The sequence below is a fragment of the Eulemur rufifrons genome, chromosome 7, assembly GCF_041146395.1.
Source record: "Eulemur rufifrons isolate Redbay chromosome 7, OSU_ERuf_1, whole genome shotgun sequence".
Taxonomy (NCBI): Eukaryota; Metazoa; Chordata; class Mammalia; order Primates; family Lemuridae; genus Eulemur; species Eulemur rufifrons.
In genome coordinates, this window is record NC_090989.1 from 237,790,935 (window position 1) to 237,809,675 (window position 18,741).

The 18,741-nt window shown below is 36.2% G+C and overlaps 1 protein-coding gene across 2 annotated transcripts in view; it reads right to left on the minus strand.

Moving 5' to 3' along the window:
- BNC2 (basonuclin zinc finger protein 2) overlaps positions 1 to 18,741 on the minus strand; it is a 276,551-nt gene that overhangs the window by 123,528 nt on the left and 134,282 nt on the right. The window lies entirely within an intron of this gene.

The window sequence follows — 18,741 nt, forward strand, 5'->3', positions numbered from 1 at the left end:
TCAACTTTTTCTAATAAAAATTAAGTCAGATTTGACCATGATCATTGACTTTGCCTACATGGCTTTAGGCTACATGGTGGAAATTTTCATCAATCAAGACAGATAAATCTGTAGCAGTAAGATAAAACCATTTTGTTAACAAAATGTTACAAAAGTTATTTGGATTAATAACTAATACAGTATTTTTATTTTTTCAATCTTTTCTGTGTAGACTGGAAAAAACAAGCTGCCTCTAAATTAAAAACAAACAGATAATTATATAAATAATAATTTGATAAAACTTGTTAGTACCTTTTCCCATAAATTGAGAAAGTGAGTAACTATGAAAATATGTGGGTTAACAAAGAGGGTGATTTCCATTTCTTTGCTTTTAGCAAAACTAATCAAGCACTGTGTAATTTTTGGCACATAACTTGAAATGACTTCTATGAACCGAATGACAATGTGATAACAAAGCTCCTGGTCTCACCTATTTATGTGAACAGGTAGTCTCAACAGTTAGATCTGTAAAATGAAAAATAGAAAGAGAAATCATAGCGTACCTTTTCTCTTTCTAAGTACTATTCATCCATGAATATGTGAACTAATCTGAAAAGAAAAACATTTATAGTCCCACCCATTTCATTGACAAATCTAACAAAATCTATTTTATGTTTAACAAATTATGAAAAATTATAATATTTATATTGCTTGGATTTTATTCATTGTGATGACTGAAATTTAAAAATAAAATTTCTATTTAGAGATATATTATTTTCCTAATTTTTGTTGTAGACATACATGTTAAGTTTAACGATAAAAGACTTTCCAGGGAGTATTTACGGTAATGTTATTTTGGGGAAAAGGATTGGAAACAAAATTTCAGGATTAAAAAATAATGACAAAGCAATGATTTAAAGTTTCCAGTGTTTAAAAAGGTGCTTGTTGTCTTCCAGATTAAGGACAGTCTCTAGGACTAGACTCCATGGGTTCAAATCCCAACTCTGCCACTAACTTGCTGTAAGATATTATTAGCAAGTTACTTAGCATATGAAAATGTTAGGATAGTTCTTAAGTTTTCAAAATTCTTTTTAAGTTTAAGCAAGCCAGTGGCTTGAAGACCACAATCTTAACTCAAGGAGAAAGGAAAGGAAAGTTTAGAATCAAGAACAAGCTAGGAAGTACAAGGGAAAATAATGCTGGGAGTGAAGATGAAGGAGGGTTACAAAATAATTGAGATTTTCTAATTTGGGGGCTTCAGAGGCAAAATCAACTAAGATGCAGAGAAACATCAGTTTTTAGACAAGCTGCCTCTCTCCAGCTGCCCTCCTTTGATAATCTGCCTCAAGGAATCCAAATACTGCTATACTATGCAAACGACCCTGGACCTATAAATTTAGTTTTGCCCAAGATTCATTCCCACAACTCCAAACATATCCTTGACCCTTATTGCTGCAAAAGGTATGATTGGGAAACTAAGCCAATATGCTTCATCAATCAAAAAAAAATTGATTTTTTTTTGTGTTATTTTCTCATCGATGCTCTTTTTAAAAATGTTCTAAATTCAAGAAAACGGAAAACAAAAAGCCAATCATCCATAATCCCACCACCTAAGGCAATGATTGCCCACATGGTGATGTATTTGCATCTACTTTTTTCAATGCATAATTTTACACAGTTTAGGTCATACTGTAGATACAATTATCTATTTTGTTCTCACTTAACATTTTCTACAGCAAAACATTCAAGATTATCTGTAGTCCATTCTCACAAAATATTGCTTAAAATATTTCTCTTCTCTGCTCTAAAGTGTCCAATGGTGCCCTCAGCCTCTTCACAAGTAACTACTCCCCTCTCTTTCCTCCCAAACACAAAATCCTTAACCTGGGTCAGAAGACCTTGGACAGACTGAGTTACTTTCCAGACTAATAATTCTCTGATATGCATCCTCTGTCCCAACCAAAGTCAAGGACCCACTGACTTTCAAATATTCCTAGCACTTTAATATTTGGTCACCAAATGGATATTTCCCGATCTTATGCTAAGTTTTAGAAATTTCGTGAAGATCAAAACAGACAGGATTCCGGCCCACTTGAAGTTAATGACTAGTGAGGAAAACAGACTTTTAAAAAATACACATTAACACACAAAATTACAAACTCTTTATGTGACAAAAGAACATAATTTAAATGGGGATGGGAGTAGCGTATTTCAGGAAAAGCAAATTGAGCTAGGACATGAACATGAGAGAAAAAGCACAAAATGAAGCTGGAGAGACAAACATGAGTCCACCTGCAGAGCTACATTTTTCGGAATTTTTCCTTTCAATGTTGTTCCTTAAGTGCCTAGCCTCTCTTTTTATTAAAACCTTTGACTACCCTTTCTTTACAACTTTAATTTATGCTCTATGTTCTTTTTCCATGAAGTCTGGAGAGGTCCCATCATCTAAGAGCAAATGGTCTCAACAGCGATGTGTGTATGCGTGCCAATCTTGTAAGTACCAACCATGTGCTGCCTGTGTACTGGAGTCACTTACGTGTCTATTTTACCACAAGACCTTGATCTTAAGCAGCAACCATATCTGAAACATAATCATTCAAGGGTGCCCAGTAATCATATTGTTAACTGGATGAACACAGTTAAGTGTACATAATATTAAAAAAGGTTGTTCTCTATTTGCCTTGAAAGGGTCAATGTATGATTACACCGTGCCACCAAATTCTTAATTTCACCATGTCCCTTTCTTAACCCTCTCCTTTGCTCTCTACACACGTCCAGAGAATAGTCAGGGGTGGGTAATTATGGCAATTTAGGGGGTAAGGTGGTGCTGCCAGCTGGGTAGGAATTCTGACTAAACTTTGCATAATTTATTCTCTTTCCTACCATTTCAAGTGTTATTTGGGAGCTTACAATAAATTTTTAGGGAAAAAAGAGGATAGAAATCTAGTATTGTTACAGAAAACCAATCTTAATATCAGGGTACACAGATGCATCAGAATGTACAGACATGAAAATCATCCACAACAGTAGCACAGATCACCAGATTTGTGATCAATGTCCTAGATTTATGGTCTCATAGTTATAAAAAAAGGTACAGTATAGACCGTGGAGAGGGGTCAGAGAACAGTCATACAGCAAGACTGTAAGAATAGCATCTATTTAATACAAAGGAAAGATTTTCTTTTGTAAAAAGCCTGGAAGAGGGGGGAAAAAAAAAAAACCCCACCAAACAGATAAATTAACATCTTTTTAGTATGCAGAATTTCATCTGGAAAAAAGCGAAGGTTTTAACTGCATGATAAGGATACTAGATACAAAATGGGGAAAAAAATCCTATAATACAAGCTTCTTAAACTATGAATTAGGTTACTGAAAGAACATAATTTCCCTGTATTTCTTTCAAATGCTAGAAACAGGGGCAATTTTATGGCTATAAGACAAAGGAGAAATTGAGGCCCAGATAAAATTTCAATAAACACTTTGATAGGATCTTTAGTTTTCCAAAGGAAAGTGGTGGCTAAGCCACAGGACCCAAAAATGACACATGTCTGTGAAGAACAGAATCCCCATAGGGACAACAGCTGGAATTTTTGTGGTTCATTAATGTATGTAATGTAAATGTAAAATGAGTATAAAATGTAATGCAAAATAGATAATAAATGTAAAGTAATATATATTTTTAGCTATACTGCTAACTTACAGAACAAAGTAATATCCTTTATAAAATTCAGTTTTCAAATGTATAAAATCGTGCTAGGGGTATGTGAGGGGTGGTTATAAAAGAACCTGCATCTATCAAATGAAAAGTGAATAACTATCTTTTATTTCTGTTTTAAATAACAGGAATTGCTCCTCGAACCTTCAAATAAATTAAAATAAACGTAAACCTGTAATTCTACAGACTTCACTTCCAATATCTTCTGTGAAGGTCACAGAAATAAGAACATATTTACACACATTTTTTTCTTAATGTAAGAGTATAAAAGTGCTTTTCACAGATCCTAGAAAATTGGCTCTCAGTCATAGCTTATAGTTCTTAGTTTTCCACAACTTTTTAAAAACATAACTTTCTTTAAAAGTCAAATTCAAGTGACTTCGGTGGTTTCCATAGGAATATGCTCATTTCAGTCCCTGATGTCCAGTGGCTTCCATCTAATAGCTGTTCAGGCACGGCAGTGGGAAGCTAACAGCCATTCAATAAAACAAGAAGTATGTGAAACGGAATGCTTTTTCAAAACCACCTACTTTGCAGAATAAAACAATTAAAAATCTGTATGAAAAGGGTCTATAAGGAAACCTGTCATTTCATTAATTTCCAGTCCTGCCCTGGATATTTTAAATTTTTTAAATGCTAATTTGAAGCAATTTTACAAGTTAAAAAAAAAAAAAAACATTAAAGAAGCCTTATTCTTTCATTTTGGGAAAAAGCCAAGTGAGCTTAAATTGCAAGGCTAATTGTTTCAAGAACTCCACATCTCTTGCCTCAACTCTCTTTAGGATTCCAAATTGTAAGCATCAAGTGATCAGCTTTTAGGAGCTCTGGATCCTAGAATACTATTTTAATTTCCAATAGATTAACATTTATCACATGTCTTTAGGAATTGTTTTTATGAAATTCTTTCCATGATTACTTTAAGAGTTCTGAAATAAAGTTGTTGGTGACAAGATTTTATTAGGGCAATTTCTGGGGTCAGATTTTTAAGTTTTGATTACCTATAAACAAAATATTGTTATCACTCCCACCTCAAATGTACAGGCTATAACCTTTGAATTTATGAGGGCTGGTGGCTTTTCATTATTGCTAATATGACCAATAATCCCCAATTATACCACGCTTTATAATAAGCACACTATACCCAACATAATGATATGTCATTTCAATGTAGCTAGCCCATGAACTTCTACAGGTTTAATGAGATTTTGCGTATTTAGAATTTCATCATAAAGTGGCCCTTTGGAATCATTACAACGTCAATCCTTTCCCATTATAAGACTCAGCTCTCTTACTAGGCAAGAGCATCAGGGCTCAAGGCAAAGGCTTAACCCATCCATAGTTTGTAAGCCTGATCCTAATAAAAGTCTTAAGACTTGGGGAGAACATTAATAAAGGGCAATGATGACATATTAAAAACTTTTTAGTGAATCAGGAGATCATCGAGGCAGGTAGTGATTGTAATCAAAGGAAAATTTCTTACGACTTGAAGTAATATTTAGATCTGTACATTTTATTCTCTACTTTGGGGGGAAAGAACTATGTAATTAGGAGCAAATTAAGTACAAAATAACTCATGTTCCATTTAAATCACAACTTTCTAGCAGTAACTGTCAAGGTTGAATTAAGTAGGATATTTAATACCAATACCAAGAAAAGAGATGGCTTGTTGTCTAGAATTTTTTTTAAAAAAAGAACAAAAAGAATAATGTGTAGCTGTGAGTTGGTCCCCAAGCCTGGTGATAAAAACTGTCAGCCCTTCTGTGAGAAGGGTTTATTTTTTTTCTTAAACAAATAGTGTCTCTGTGTTCTCACTACATTACTGTACCTTATATACCTGATATGAATGGCCCTTGATTTTTTTTCCTTATCCCTTAAATACATGAGAAATAGTATTATAAATACTCTCATGGTCTATTTTGAATGTGATACCAAACTGTAGGGAGGGGAGTGGGGCAAAAGTCATTCCAGTAAGCCCCACTGTCCTATGGATTTTCAACAATTCCCGTTGAAATGTAGCTTTCAGGGTACTTGAATATACATATACATACAAACACCCACAATTAGTCCAGGGTAGAATTTGAGCTCCAATATTTCAAACTGATTAGCATTTCCCCCCTGTGGCCTTATGCATAATAAAGTTTTCAGGACAGACTCTGGAAATCATTAAAGTCTGACTGAGGCACACACAAAGTAGACTGTCGACTCATGGTTGTTCAGAAGCTCACTCTCCTGACTAGTAGATTAAACAGGTCTTTGGTTTTACTTATCCTCTTCCTTGCTCTTTTGTACATGGCCCACTTTTGGGGGCATATCTTTGCTCATTTGTAGCAACTCCACCAGAAGGTGGTAAGGGGAAAAGAGAAAATTTGACAGTAGATCTAGAAAAAGATTTGGTCATTAAATCTACTTGCTGAAACCAGGTTTGGGAATTATTATTACTGTTGTCTTTCTAGCCAAGCTTCAGTCTCCAAGGCTAGCTTAGAGTTGGCTAAACAAATCCTGCTTTATTCAATTTATATCAATGAATCATACGTATAGTATGCTGACTATAAAACATATCCCATTTTAAAAGTAACTACTGAAATTTGCTACTTGAATGAACTGTGTACATCCTTGTATTAAACCAAAAAATGAATTCTTCTGTAAGAGAATAATCATCCTACCCCCCAAATTATTAGCTCTAAAGATTTAATTTTCTTGAAGCAGCATAATATTAATATCTATATAAGAATTTCACTAAAGAAACATTGTAAAACATATGCTTTAAACTCTACCACATGTAGTGAGAAAATCTTTCGAAATTGAGAGAGAGTACTGGTACAAAAAGCCAGCATCTGGTAGGAAACACCTAAAGAAAGAAGTTATTATGCTCATTCTTTTTTTTTTTTTTCTTTAATGAACGTCACCTTTGTGTCACCAGTATTTTTTCCTCCTTTCCCCAGTAATTCAGCATTAAATCTCATTCAAGATCTATAACCAATCTTTTCCCCCCACTGTAATCCCTTAAAACTCTGGGGTATCACACGCACTTTTGACACTGATGTGTGTTTTCTTCTGGATTGCTGGATTTGCTTAATACATATATCAAGTATCAAACTGCTTTGTATTAGTAACGGGTGGGATAAAAGACCCTATATAAAGATTTGCTCATAAAAAAGGGGTTAAGAAGGTAGTCTTAGGGCTTAAGAAAAGTCTAAACTAACAAAATTTTAAATGCATGAGCAGAAAATATTAAGAACTAGAACAATATCTGATTTTTCTACTAATATGATCAACATATGATTAACCAGATGGGGAAACCTAAAAGTTACCATCACATTCTCTATTAGTCAGCTGTTTGACAAGTATGAGTTATCAACAAGGCTAAAAATCTTTCAGAGTTTAGGACATTGGCAAAATGACACTATTTTATACTGCCACACATATTAAACAGAGCCCAAACTTTCAGAAAAGAAGTAGGCTTGTGAAATAATGTGAACAAAGAAATAGAGGGGAGAAATTGGTTAGTGCTTTGAATTCTGGTTACTGATTTGATCATGATAATAATGCTAATTCCTAATTAGAAAAGTTCTATTAATCAGTACCAACAAGCACAATAAAAAAAATCAATACAAACTGTAAAATATAGCAATTTTCCTTAAGATATTTTACTGTATTTAAAATCCAGTAATAGAAAACACTTGCCAAATTCATTTAGTCTCTGACTGAGGCACACATATGTGATCTCCTAATTTACAGCTTGCACGTACAGATGTTCACACTTAGTAAAAGAGCTTCTTAATAGCTTTTTTTTAATTAAAAGTGTGTTGATAATAGGTGTTTTAAACATATCCAAACAACAAAGCTGAACTGACAAATGCCTGTCTTCATGCCTCACCATGTCTCACATTGTAGCAAGATTTTATGAGAGAAAAAGGTTATATGATTCAGTCTCATGGATACAGGATAAATGTTACCCCAAAAACCTCCAAATGAAATCTTTCATTAATTTTTCTCTCTATGATCTGTTTCCAAGTAGAAAACGTTAGATTGCTACTAGGTTTATGTAGCCGAAAGCAGAACCACACAGCCCTTGCTTGCTGCCTGCAGTTTTTTTTTCCTTTGCAAAACTTTGAACCCCATCCAGCTTTGACACACTGCCTCTTCAGTTAATAACTATCAAGTTTCCCCTTGTCTCCTGTCTACTTTTCTTTGAGGCAATTGCGCACTCAGCACCCTGAGATAATAACACACATCTATAAGATAAAAGCAATGGCATTAATGTAATTGTCTGCCTCTCTCTCTTTAGCCTAATCTTTTTTTCCTTCAGTTTTGACTGCCTGTGTGACACCTGTTTTTGTCTCCTCTGATCCTACGACAGGTTTTCCGCTGACAAGGTTTTTGCCTGACAGAGATTCTGCAGACAAGAACATAATAAAATATGAAGAACTGCTTGTCAGAGTTTCTGCCAATGCTCACATGAAATAAAGAAAAAAAAATGACTTTTTTTTTTTAAGGGGCCCTGTGATGGTCGCTTTTGGCATGTCAGAAAAAAGACCTTCCTAGCCAAGTTCTCCAAGCCAAACAGGTGTTTTCTTTTATGTTAGAAGTTGATTTGTTTTTTAATTTTTACTGATAGTGGAAAACATGATCAGCCAAAGGGAGGGAGGCATGTCTTACCCTCGGATTTTTGCAGGAAAAGCAGTATAGAAGAACTGCCCAATAAAAGGGGAAGGTATTTCACTCAAGAACGGTATCTTCTGAATAAAACAAAAATGCCAACATCTGCTAATGGCTGAACAAATTTAATTTCTCTAAAATTTACTTCCTGGTTAGTTGGGCTACTAAAACCTCCCATCTACATTTCACTTATTTTTTTGTCTGAAGATACAGAAAGCAGCAGCAAAGGCAAAAACAGAATAAGGACTGGAAAAGAGAAATGCACAAATGAAACTAAAGACAAAGTGTTTGCAGGCTGTGCTTACACCTTAAAATGGGAAGAGGCAGCTGGAAAAGAAACTAGCAATCGGGAATCTGAGACTTTTAGATAAATTGAGAGTTTCCATAAACCTTTGTTCCATGAACCACATGGGAGATGTTGCATTAGAGACCAGCACAGGAAGATGAAGTGCCCCTCCTCCTAAGCTTCCCAAGCCAATGGATCAGTATTACACACAAACTACCCTTCTGATCTCAGCAAAGTGTTCTGAGAGAATAAAGAGCGGAGCACATAATTGTTCCAGGGATGGGGCTAGCGGGTGGAGGGTGCGAATCTCTCTTCCCTTATGAACAGGGCACAGGAAAGACTGTACAGAATCAATAGTGCAGCAAGTATGAAGTACGAAGGACTAGCAGAGAGTTTACAGTCTTAAGTAAAGGGACAAGAACCTGGATTTTGGTTGTCAGGATTCTCACACCTAAATTCTAACTACTTGCCACCAAAACACTTTAAACTAAGCTCTAGTTATCCAAATATATTATCTCATACCTAGAGCCTACAACAGCCACGTCTAATAGAAATATAATTCAAGCCACATATGTAATTTTGATTTTTTTTAGTTTCAATTTAGAAAGTAAAAATAAACAGTGACATTAATTTTAAAAATATACTTTATTTGACATACTACATCAGAACAATATAAGAACCATTCTTAAAGACTATTTTACATTCTTTTTTCTTTTAAAAGATGACATCTCCAAAATCTGATATATACTTTATACTTACACCACATCTCAATTTGAAATAGCCACATTTCAGGCACTCAAAAGCCACAATAGTGGCTTCCTTTATTATACAGTCAGGTCTAGAGTTCCCTTTACATTCCTCAGACAGTTGAATCTATGACTGTCCTTTCAATTAAATGGAGCTGCACTTACATTTATAGTGTTACTTGGCCATACAGCAGGCTGGGAAGACTAGGAAGTCAAAGTGGAGATTTCCCTGGGTACCAGGGAGCAGCTCAAAGACGACAGGAACCTCGCTACTGGGCCCCTAAACTGATACTGCTTACAAGTCTATCCAACTGTGGTAATAACTTCTTGAAGTATTTTCTACACACTATATGCTACATGCTCACTAACTAATAACAGATTAATTCAAGAAGCTGGTTTGAAGAGTTACAAACATCTATAAAGGCAAAAGCAAAAGCTATTAAGAAATAGGAATGCATAAACAACATTTCAGGGCTTCCGGAATACAGGTCTGAGTTCTGTCTGAAATACCATGCTTATCTCATCCAGTAATTGCACACTTTAATAAAGGGGTGGGAGAAGGTTGGAAGAAGTCACCATTTATGACACAATAGGAAGAGTGGTTGAAAGTATCAACATGATATTGCTGAGGCATATCGGGTCCTTATGACCCAGCGGAATCTCCTAGTTTATCCTGAGTAAAAGGAGAGGAGTTGAGTGTGTTTCATTTATAACCCCTTCAATTTGTGTTCTGCTTAACCTGGTGAACTTCAGTTAATTAAGATGTTCCTATAAACAATTAAGCTTCCTGTAGGATCGTTAGCAAGATATAAAAATTTATGATGTAATAAAATGCAATAAAATGATAAAGTGGTGAGCCCATCAAAGCACTTCACATGCAAAAAGATAGCTGTGGAAACAGGTAGCCTTAATCCTGTCTAAAATTCACCTACTTTGGGCTTTGGATTTTTTAACAGGTAAGTATTCCTACAATTCATTTCAACTGGTCTGCACTTCTCAAAATATGACTTTTGGTGTGAAGTGTTCCTTACTTCTGTTCAAATAAGGGCTCAACTGATATTTTAGGAAAAATGGAAGGTATGGAGCAATTTGCTGGGGGAAAACGATTTCACCTGGGAATGCTTGGCCCCACAGCCAAAAGAACTAGTGACCTCTGCCGCTGAGTACTGAAGAAAACTTTACCCAGAAGGAGAAAAGTTCATACCATCACTTCCACATTTACACCTTAAGTGTGACACTAATATTATCATTAACACTGATGTTTAATATTGTTTTATTCATTTAATAATAATAGTATCAGCAGCTAAAATTGGTGTACCAGAATATTGGACCAACTCCACTCTCATTTAATCCTCCCTAAAAAATCTGTGATATTTAGGTGCATTCCTATTATTATCTGAATTTACAGATAAAGAACTGGGGCTTAGAGAAGGCATTACTAACAAGAGGAAGAGAGGGATCTGACCACTGGCTTGGCTACATCCAACTTTTAACCACTAAACTTTGCTAAAATGTCTGTCATGTCCTCAAAATTGAAGTTTTACTTTGGAAGAGTTTCATAATAACAACTAACACTTATTAAGTGTTTACTATGTGCAAGGCAACTGGATTATCTCATTTCATCTGAGAAGAACCCTATGAGCTAGGAGCTATCATAATTCACGTTTCACAGATGAGAAAACAGAGAGATTGCATAACTTGGCCAAGGTTCTACCGACAGTAGGTGGTAGAGCCATGATGTGAACCTTCACAGTCTCATTGCAGAGCTGCACTCACTTATTTTGTGTGTTGCCTCCCTTTCATTTACCTGAAGCTTTTTCATACCCTGGAGATAGAGCTCTGTGTGTTTCAATCTCAAGATGCTCCCAAGAAATTCCTTACCAGCGGACCAGCACTGATTATACTTTAGGGGCCAGGTCTTGTCATACTCACCTTACATTCCATCTGAATAAAATAGAGCTAGAAAAAAAAAATCTGGGGCATTAACAGGCAGAGAGCCCAGGATTTTGAAGGGGAGGCACTGTTTGTGCTGTGTGTAAAAAAAAAAATTTAGGGAGATCAAAGCACTATCCCAAAGGTGGGCAGGCGGAGAAACAAATCAAAATAAGCGGCTCAGGGACACAATAAGAAAATAGCTAATGTCATTAATCAAGCACCAAACCTTTGCATGTATGAGGATGTCCTCCCTTTAGAGCTTATCAGCAGTGATCAGGGAGTGAAGGAGAGAAGCAGAAGAGGGCACTGTGCCCTCAGGTCAAGCAAAAAAAGGAAAAGAAAAAGAAGAAGAAAAAAAAAAAAGCTCCTGTGCCAGGCAAGAAAATGGCCTTGTTTTTGCTTTCTACAAGGAAAATAAGTGGAGAAATGTTCAAGGACCTTGCCCATGGACAGACCAGGCCCCAGCTGCCTCACCAGAGCTAGGAGGCAGCTAAAAGCTGGTTTCCCTAACCAAAAGAGAATTTTGCAGCCAGGCACAGCCAGGTTTCAGTATTACAATCTGGAAGGATTAAGTCTAGTAGAAAGACAAATTTTTTAAAGCAGATACTGCATCAGTTCCTACTTTTTCCAAACCAGTGCACCAAGGGAAGAGGACTGTAATGTTCCTATCTTTGTGTTTCTGACCAAAGCCCTGGAAGCATCTTCCCAAAGGATCAAGTTCTCACTTTGCCACTGCTAAGCTGGCATTTACTTCCCTACACTGAGGACTCAAATTAGTACCTGTGTCATACTGTTCACCAAATCCTAAGTACGCCTCCAGAAAACCTTTCTCTCAAAGCAAAATTCATTCTTGCTGCGACTGTCTCCAGGCCAGAGCTTTGCTGCAGGTTAACATCTGGGAACATTATCTTCCTCTGTCAGAGGAAACTTAATTTTTTCATTCTCCTTTCTTTATCTTGACAAATTTACAGATTATCATATAGATATTATTGCTGAGTGACTCAGAATGAGCATGATGTCACAGAAAAGTCATGCTTTTGTATTTGACGTAGGAAGGGAGGAAGACTAGGAAAGAAAAGAGGATGGGAAAGGAAATGTTACTACTGTACTACTTTAGTTATGCTGGTGTCTGGACACACTTCAGTCAGGGAGAGTAATACAGAGTTACCAGTTGTGGACAAACTACTTTCACAGATATTTAGACAATTTATAAGCAGAACACAGACTGGGACAAATAATAAAGACATGTGACCTTTATCTCATAGGATAAAATGAAAAATTACTGGTTTTGACCTGCCCTGCTTACATCCTTATAAAGTACCATGCCTCTAACAAATTTGAGGAATTTGTAAACAGCATACTGAGATCTCATGATTCCAAATGCAGGACTGATATAATCAAAAGCTTTTTGATTATAGGACACTCATGACCAACAGCCCCGATTTAGGACTTAATTATGCAAACTGAGTCTTACTAGGATTTCCTTTTAGGTGTGGGCTTGCCAGATTTAGCAAATAAAAATATAGAACACTCAACTAAATTTGCATTAAAAAATCATCCACTGTTTATCTGAAATTCAAATTTAATGGGATATTCTATATTTTTAATCTGGATGGGAGTATCTTAGACCCCTAGGGTCTTTCATATCATGTCTTACCATACCAAATAAAAGCTGAAAATTCAAATTCAACGATAGTGAGAAAAAAGGAAAAAAATTACTTCTAATGGATTACAAAAAAAAGTTTTGAAATTAATGGATTATGTGAATATTAAGTCTTACAGTACATTAAACCATAAAGGTGGTTGGTATATGACACTAAATTAACTTTAGGCTCCTCACTATTTCCTGCGGTGAAGAACTGAAGGATACCTGGCACAATTCTTTACGTATGATATATGTTTAATAAATATCTACTGATTGATGATCCAGATGATACAAGCCAAGTCTGCTCATTTTACATTTAAAAAATCTGAAGAGTTCGGATAAAATATGGACAAGGAAAAAGCTGACTTGATTAGCAAATAATTAAAGTAATAATGTAAAACTATCTTTTCCTTGAATGAATGACAAGTAATAAAAGGAAATCACATTTCTAGAACATAATAAACAAGAGGTTTCAAGAATTCCAGTACAAGAAGCATTCTTATAGGCAGACCTCATTCAAAGAAAATAACACTTGTGTTAATTCAGATCTTGTGGAAGTGAATGAAACTTCTAGCATTCACAAACCTTGTTGGAATGGCACATCCTTTTCATTTAAAGTCAAAATATTCTTTAAAAAAAAAATTTACACAGAGAAAGCTGCTGTGGGGTTCATTAAGCAATATAATATGTTTTTTATTCATCAAATCTCATATTCTTGCCAAATGCTTACCTGACATGCCTCCAAACAGTGGAACTGGGTTTTTGTTTTGTTCTGTGAGTTTTGTCAATAAAAGGAATAGTTTTAATGGGCTTCATCAGAAATAAAAATTACTGACATAGGAAAGGAAAAAATATTTTAAATAAATTACCTTTCTAAAATCTGCCCACCTCTTTCATCAAATACACTAATCAAATGTAGACCATCATGGAAAAAAACAATTTTCCAATTGTCTTGGATCATCATTAAATATTTCCTAAAACCATTTATAATTTAGTTTACTTTCTTCCTTTTTTTTTTTTTTTTCCCCTGAGACAGAGTCTTGCTCTGTTGCCCAGGCTAGAGTGCAGTGGTGCTATCACAACTCACTGCAACCTTGAACTCCCAGGCTCAAGTGATCCTCCCATCTCAGCCTCCAGAGTAGCTGGGACTCCAAGCATGCAACACCACACCCGCCTAATTTTTATATTTTTTTGTACAGACAGGGTCTGGTTATGTTGCCCAGGCTGGTCTTGAACTCCTAGCCTCAAGCAATCCTTCTGCCTTAGCCTCCCAAAATGCTCGGATTATAGGCATGAACCACTGTGCCCGGCCAGTTTACTTTATTTCTTTTTTATTTTTAATATTTATGTACCTTCATTTTAATAGTTTAGAAATAAAGTCTTCATCTGGACTATGGATATTAAAGTTAATTTGCAAATGTTAAACAATAAAAATGGTTTAGTATAGCAGTTATCAACCTTTACATCATGCCTCCAGTTTTTCACAAAGGCAACAAAAGCTCCTACTGGTAACATCTCTCATTATAAGCAGAGATTCTTCAAGGGAGAATGATTGAGTAGGACCCACTCAACACTGGGGAATAATACTGGCTAATTTTTAAGACTATGTAAAATCTTTGGCTGAAGCTTCAATTCTATGAATGGCCCAATTACTACTCTAGTATAGAGAGAAAGCTTCAAAACACAGCTAACTGAATTTCTACAACAGAGCAAAAAAACAAAAAAACAAAAAACATTTATATCACTAGTAAAGAAGCCCATTACTATTCTTATCCTGATATCTTATTTTGGTACTTTTGAACAAAACAGAATTGAACTTGTGGGAAATTTTTGTCATTATTTTTCAATGTACTCAGATCGTTTCAGGTGAATGAAAGAAAAGCAGAGAGAAGACAATGCAAACATGAGAAAAGAAATACAGTAGTTAAGTGAATTAAGTGGCAATAGGCTACAGTCCTTAGAACTTAGAAGAGGAACACAGCAAAATTAAAAATTCTGAGCTATTTCTGGTCTACCAACTAGTTATTACAGACTAGGTATGGCCATGATACACCAAAATAAAAAAAGTTTGCTTTAAATAAAGTTAAATTCAATAAGCTCTGTTTTCCATTATCAAAGTGATATCAAATCTCAGTGAAAGCACTGAAATTCATTAATGGGGGGAAGAGGTAGGAAATCCTTTATTAGTTCAGTGGGAAATATCTACTGGTATTCAAAGAACTGTTTTGGGTCATTCCTTCTCCTCTTAACTCACTAGTGCTAAAGATTTTAAGGAACTAATTTGAGAATAGTAACATGCCCCAGTAAGTAATTTCAAAATCCAGGTGTTATAGTATAATAAAATGAATTAATCACTCTCTTTAAATTTTTAAAACATCTTTCTCAAGGTTTTCTAAAGCAGCTAATGTCAACAACTCAAGCAGGCTTGAGAAACAATCTGTAAGGCAATGGAGTATGTCTGTACACATTTGTGTACATGTATACATACACATGTATATGTGTCTATGCATATATATGGTAATAATGACCCATAAAATCCAGTATTTTAGGAATAAATTGAAGATGCTGCTAACAAAGGAGATATAGAAAGATATTTATTCAAAAGAGGCCAATAAATTTCTAAAAACTTCTTCTTCTTCTTCTTTCTTTCTTTTTTTTTTTTTTTTAAAGATACAGGGTCTCGCTTTGTTACCCAGGGTAGAGTGCAGTGGTTTGATCACAGCTCACTGCAATCTTGAACTCCCCGGGCTCAAGATCCTCCGGTCTAAGCCTCTGGAGTAGCTAGGACTACAGGCACATACCACCATGCCTGGCTAATTTTTTTTTTTTTTTTTTTTTTTTTTTTTTAGAGATGGGGTCTTGCTATGTTGCCCAGGCTGGTCTCAAACTCCTGGCCTCATGCAATTCTCCCATCTGGGCCTTCCAAAGTGCTGGGAATACAGGCATGAGCTACTGCTTCTGGCATAAAATTCTTCATTTTAAAGATAATACTTGATTTTGGCATGTGGTTTTTTTTTAGCAGCAGATACTAAAGTTTTAACAGCACAATAACAGGCAGAGTATGTTCAGTGCTACCACGAAACAATTCTATTAAATGTATCCCTGTAATTTTATTGCTGTTCCATACACTTCTGCAGAAAAATTACACACTAGAAAAACCAAGTAACTTCCTCCTCGCCCCTCACATAGGACACTATACTGTGTAAGACAGCCAGAAAGCTGCTGTGTTTCACCTCTGAGCAGAAATAATTGGAGACATGATTCCAGGGTTTCTGTGCAGGGGGAGGGAATGAAGCAATTAATTGAAATGCTAGGGGCAAAAAGAGTGGGTGCTCTCATTCCACTGCCAATTCAAAGGCTAGAAGCCAACCCCTCACTGTCATACTTGACCTAATGAATAAGAATTTGCATATCTGCATGTATGTATTTTGAGTTGTACACAAATACATCCCTGTTGTGGGGGAGAAAAGAGGTCAAGGTGATAATTTTGAGGGAAAGAATTAGAATTCATTTGGCTTAGATTTGAGAAACCCCAAAATTAATATCCCAGAAGCATAGAATTTTTAATGGTACAGTAGGAAAAGCGCAATCTAGTGTAACAGAAATATCTTATTCAAGTTGGGTGAAAAATCATATTCTTCAGAAAGTCTTCAAAGTAATCACTGGCCAGGAATAATTTATGTTGTTCAGGAAGGAAGAAATGTTGCTTTTTCTTTTCATGATACTACTAATGTAATATGCACATGGAAGTTAGATAGATAAAACAAACTCTGGTGACACAGTCCACTTCTATACTCACAAGGCTACCATAGCAGATGATAGTAATACAAGATGGCTTTGGAAAAAAATGAGACTAAATGAAAAGCCCTTTGTTTAATGACTGACCACCCCCCCTTTACTGCTTATCTATTGTCCAGTTTATTTTTAACATGTATCATTTATTAAAGGCTTTACATATTTTATCTTTAATTTTCACAATAAGACTGTAAAGTAGGTACTATTAATCCTATTTTACAGATAAGAAAATTGAGGTCTAGGGATATTGAGTAACATGTCATAGAAGTGGCAAGGCCAGAATTAGACCTCAGAATAGTCTATACCCATACTGCCACCAGTGACCTCATAATTCTTGATGGGCTTGGGACGTGAGCTCTGTACCTACTACCTAGCAGAACGAATACTTTTTCAGGGAAAGAAGGATGTTTGGAAGTGTTATGGGCTACACTGTGTTCCCCCAAAATTCTTATGTTGAAGCCATAACCCCTAGTATCTTAGAATGTGACTATATTTAGAGAAAGGACTTTTAAAAGGGTGATTAAGTTAAAATGAGATCCTTTAGGGTTAGCGTAACCCAATTTGACTAGTGTTCTTAGAAGAGAAAATTTGGATGCACAAGGAAACACCAAGGGTGTGTACACAAAGAGGAAAAGACCATGTGAGGGTGGCCGTCTCAAACTGGAATGGAAGTCTCTGAATGAAGCCAATGCTGCCTACACCTTGATTTTAGAATTCTGGCCTCTAGAACTGTGAGGATATAAATTTCTGTTGTTTAAGCCACCCAGCCTATGATATTTTATTATGGCAGGGCAGTCATAGCAAGCCAATATAGGAAGAGAGAACAAATACATCGACTGGGAAGGTAACAATAGCTCATCTGTTGTTCAAGACTGGACTGAGAAGTGTTACAGATTTTGGCCTTGTTAATGAGGTAGGAGGAAAGAGTTCCATCCCTGGGGCACTGAAGGATTACAGTATTGTGGCTACATGGTGGGAACACACTCCTTCCAATGATTCTTCTCATACTACTCTCTATCTCACACAGAAACATGGCTGAAATGTCCCTGTAACTCTAATACACATGCTCTAACAAGCAAGGTACATGATAAATTAAAAGCATTTCAAGGCATGGCCCAGTGTTGTTACCTCAGATCTTGCTAGAATAACATGACATTTACAAAAATACAACCCACTGGATGTTTGGCACTGCTTGGGAATGAAGAATATGTCCACTTAAGAGCCAATACCCCAGGCTGTCAAAAAAATCCCAAGCCAGGATTTCTTTTATAAACATTACCTATCTTTAAAAATTCTGTAGCCTAGGAGGTGAAAAAAAAATCTGCTTATTTCCAAGTCACCTTTTGCTTAAACACAATAAATGTAAACCATACGCAAGAATATGCTAAATTCTCAGTCAAGGCATATTTGACAGAACAGCTCTGTGCACCTGGCAAAAAGCCTCAATGCTCACATCCCTCGCTCTGGGTCACCCCCACCCCCAAAACGCGCCCCTACACAGAGCTCACACTCTACCAACATCAACCACCTCCAATCCCAACGCACACTGAAAGGGGGTATTTACAGATTTTTTTCAGATACCAGCCAAATAATGTTCCCGTTCACTCTCTTGCCCACCTTAGGCCATACAAAATTTAACATCTGGAAGGATAAACTCAGCCCCTCACACATGTGACAAGGGTGAACAGTCAATGAGGAGTTCTCCAGCAATAAGAGGTTGCCAGCTTCCCTCTGAGGTCCAGGCCCTGAAAGGCCAACTGTGATATGTTTGAGTTTCCATCAGGCCAGGTGCCTGTTGGCTGCTCCTATGCTCAGTAAGAACCTCGCGGCCCAACTGTCCCATAAACATTTTGCCCTTCTGCGGACAGTGGACTGCCTAGCCTGAATTTTTAGAGTCAAGAATATGCTGGTTAAAAGCCATGGACTGAATGTTAACTATCACTTGGAACACAGCTGACCTCTCCAGGCCAGTGCCTGCTCT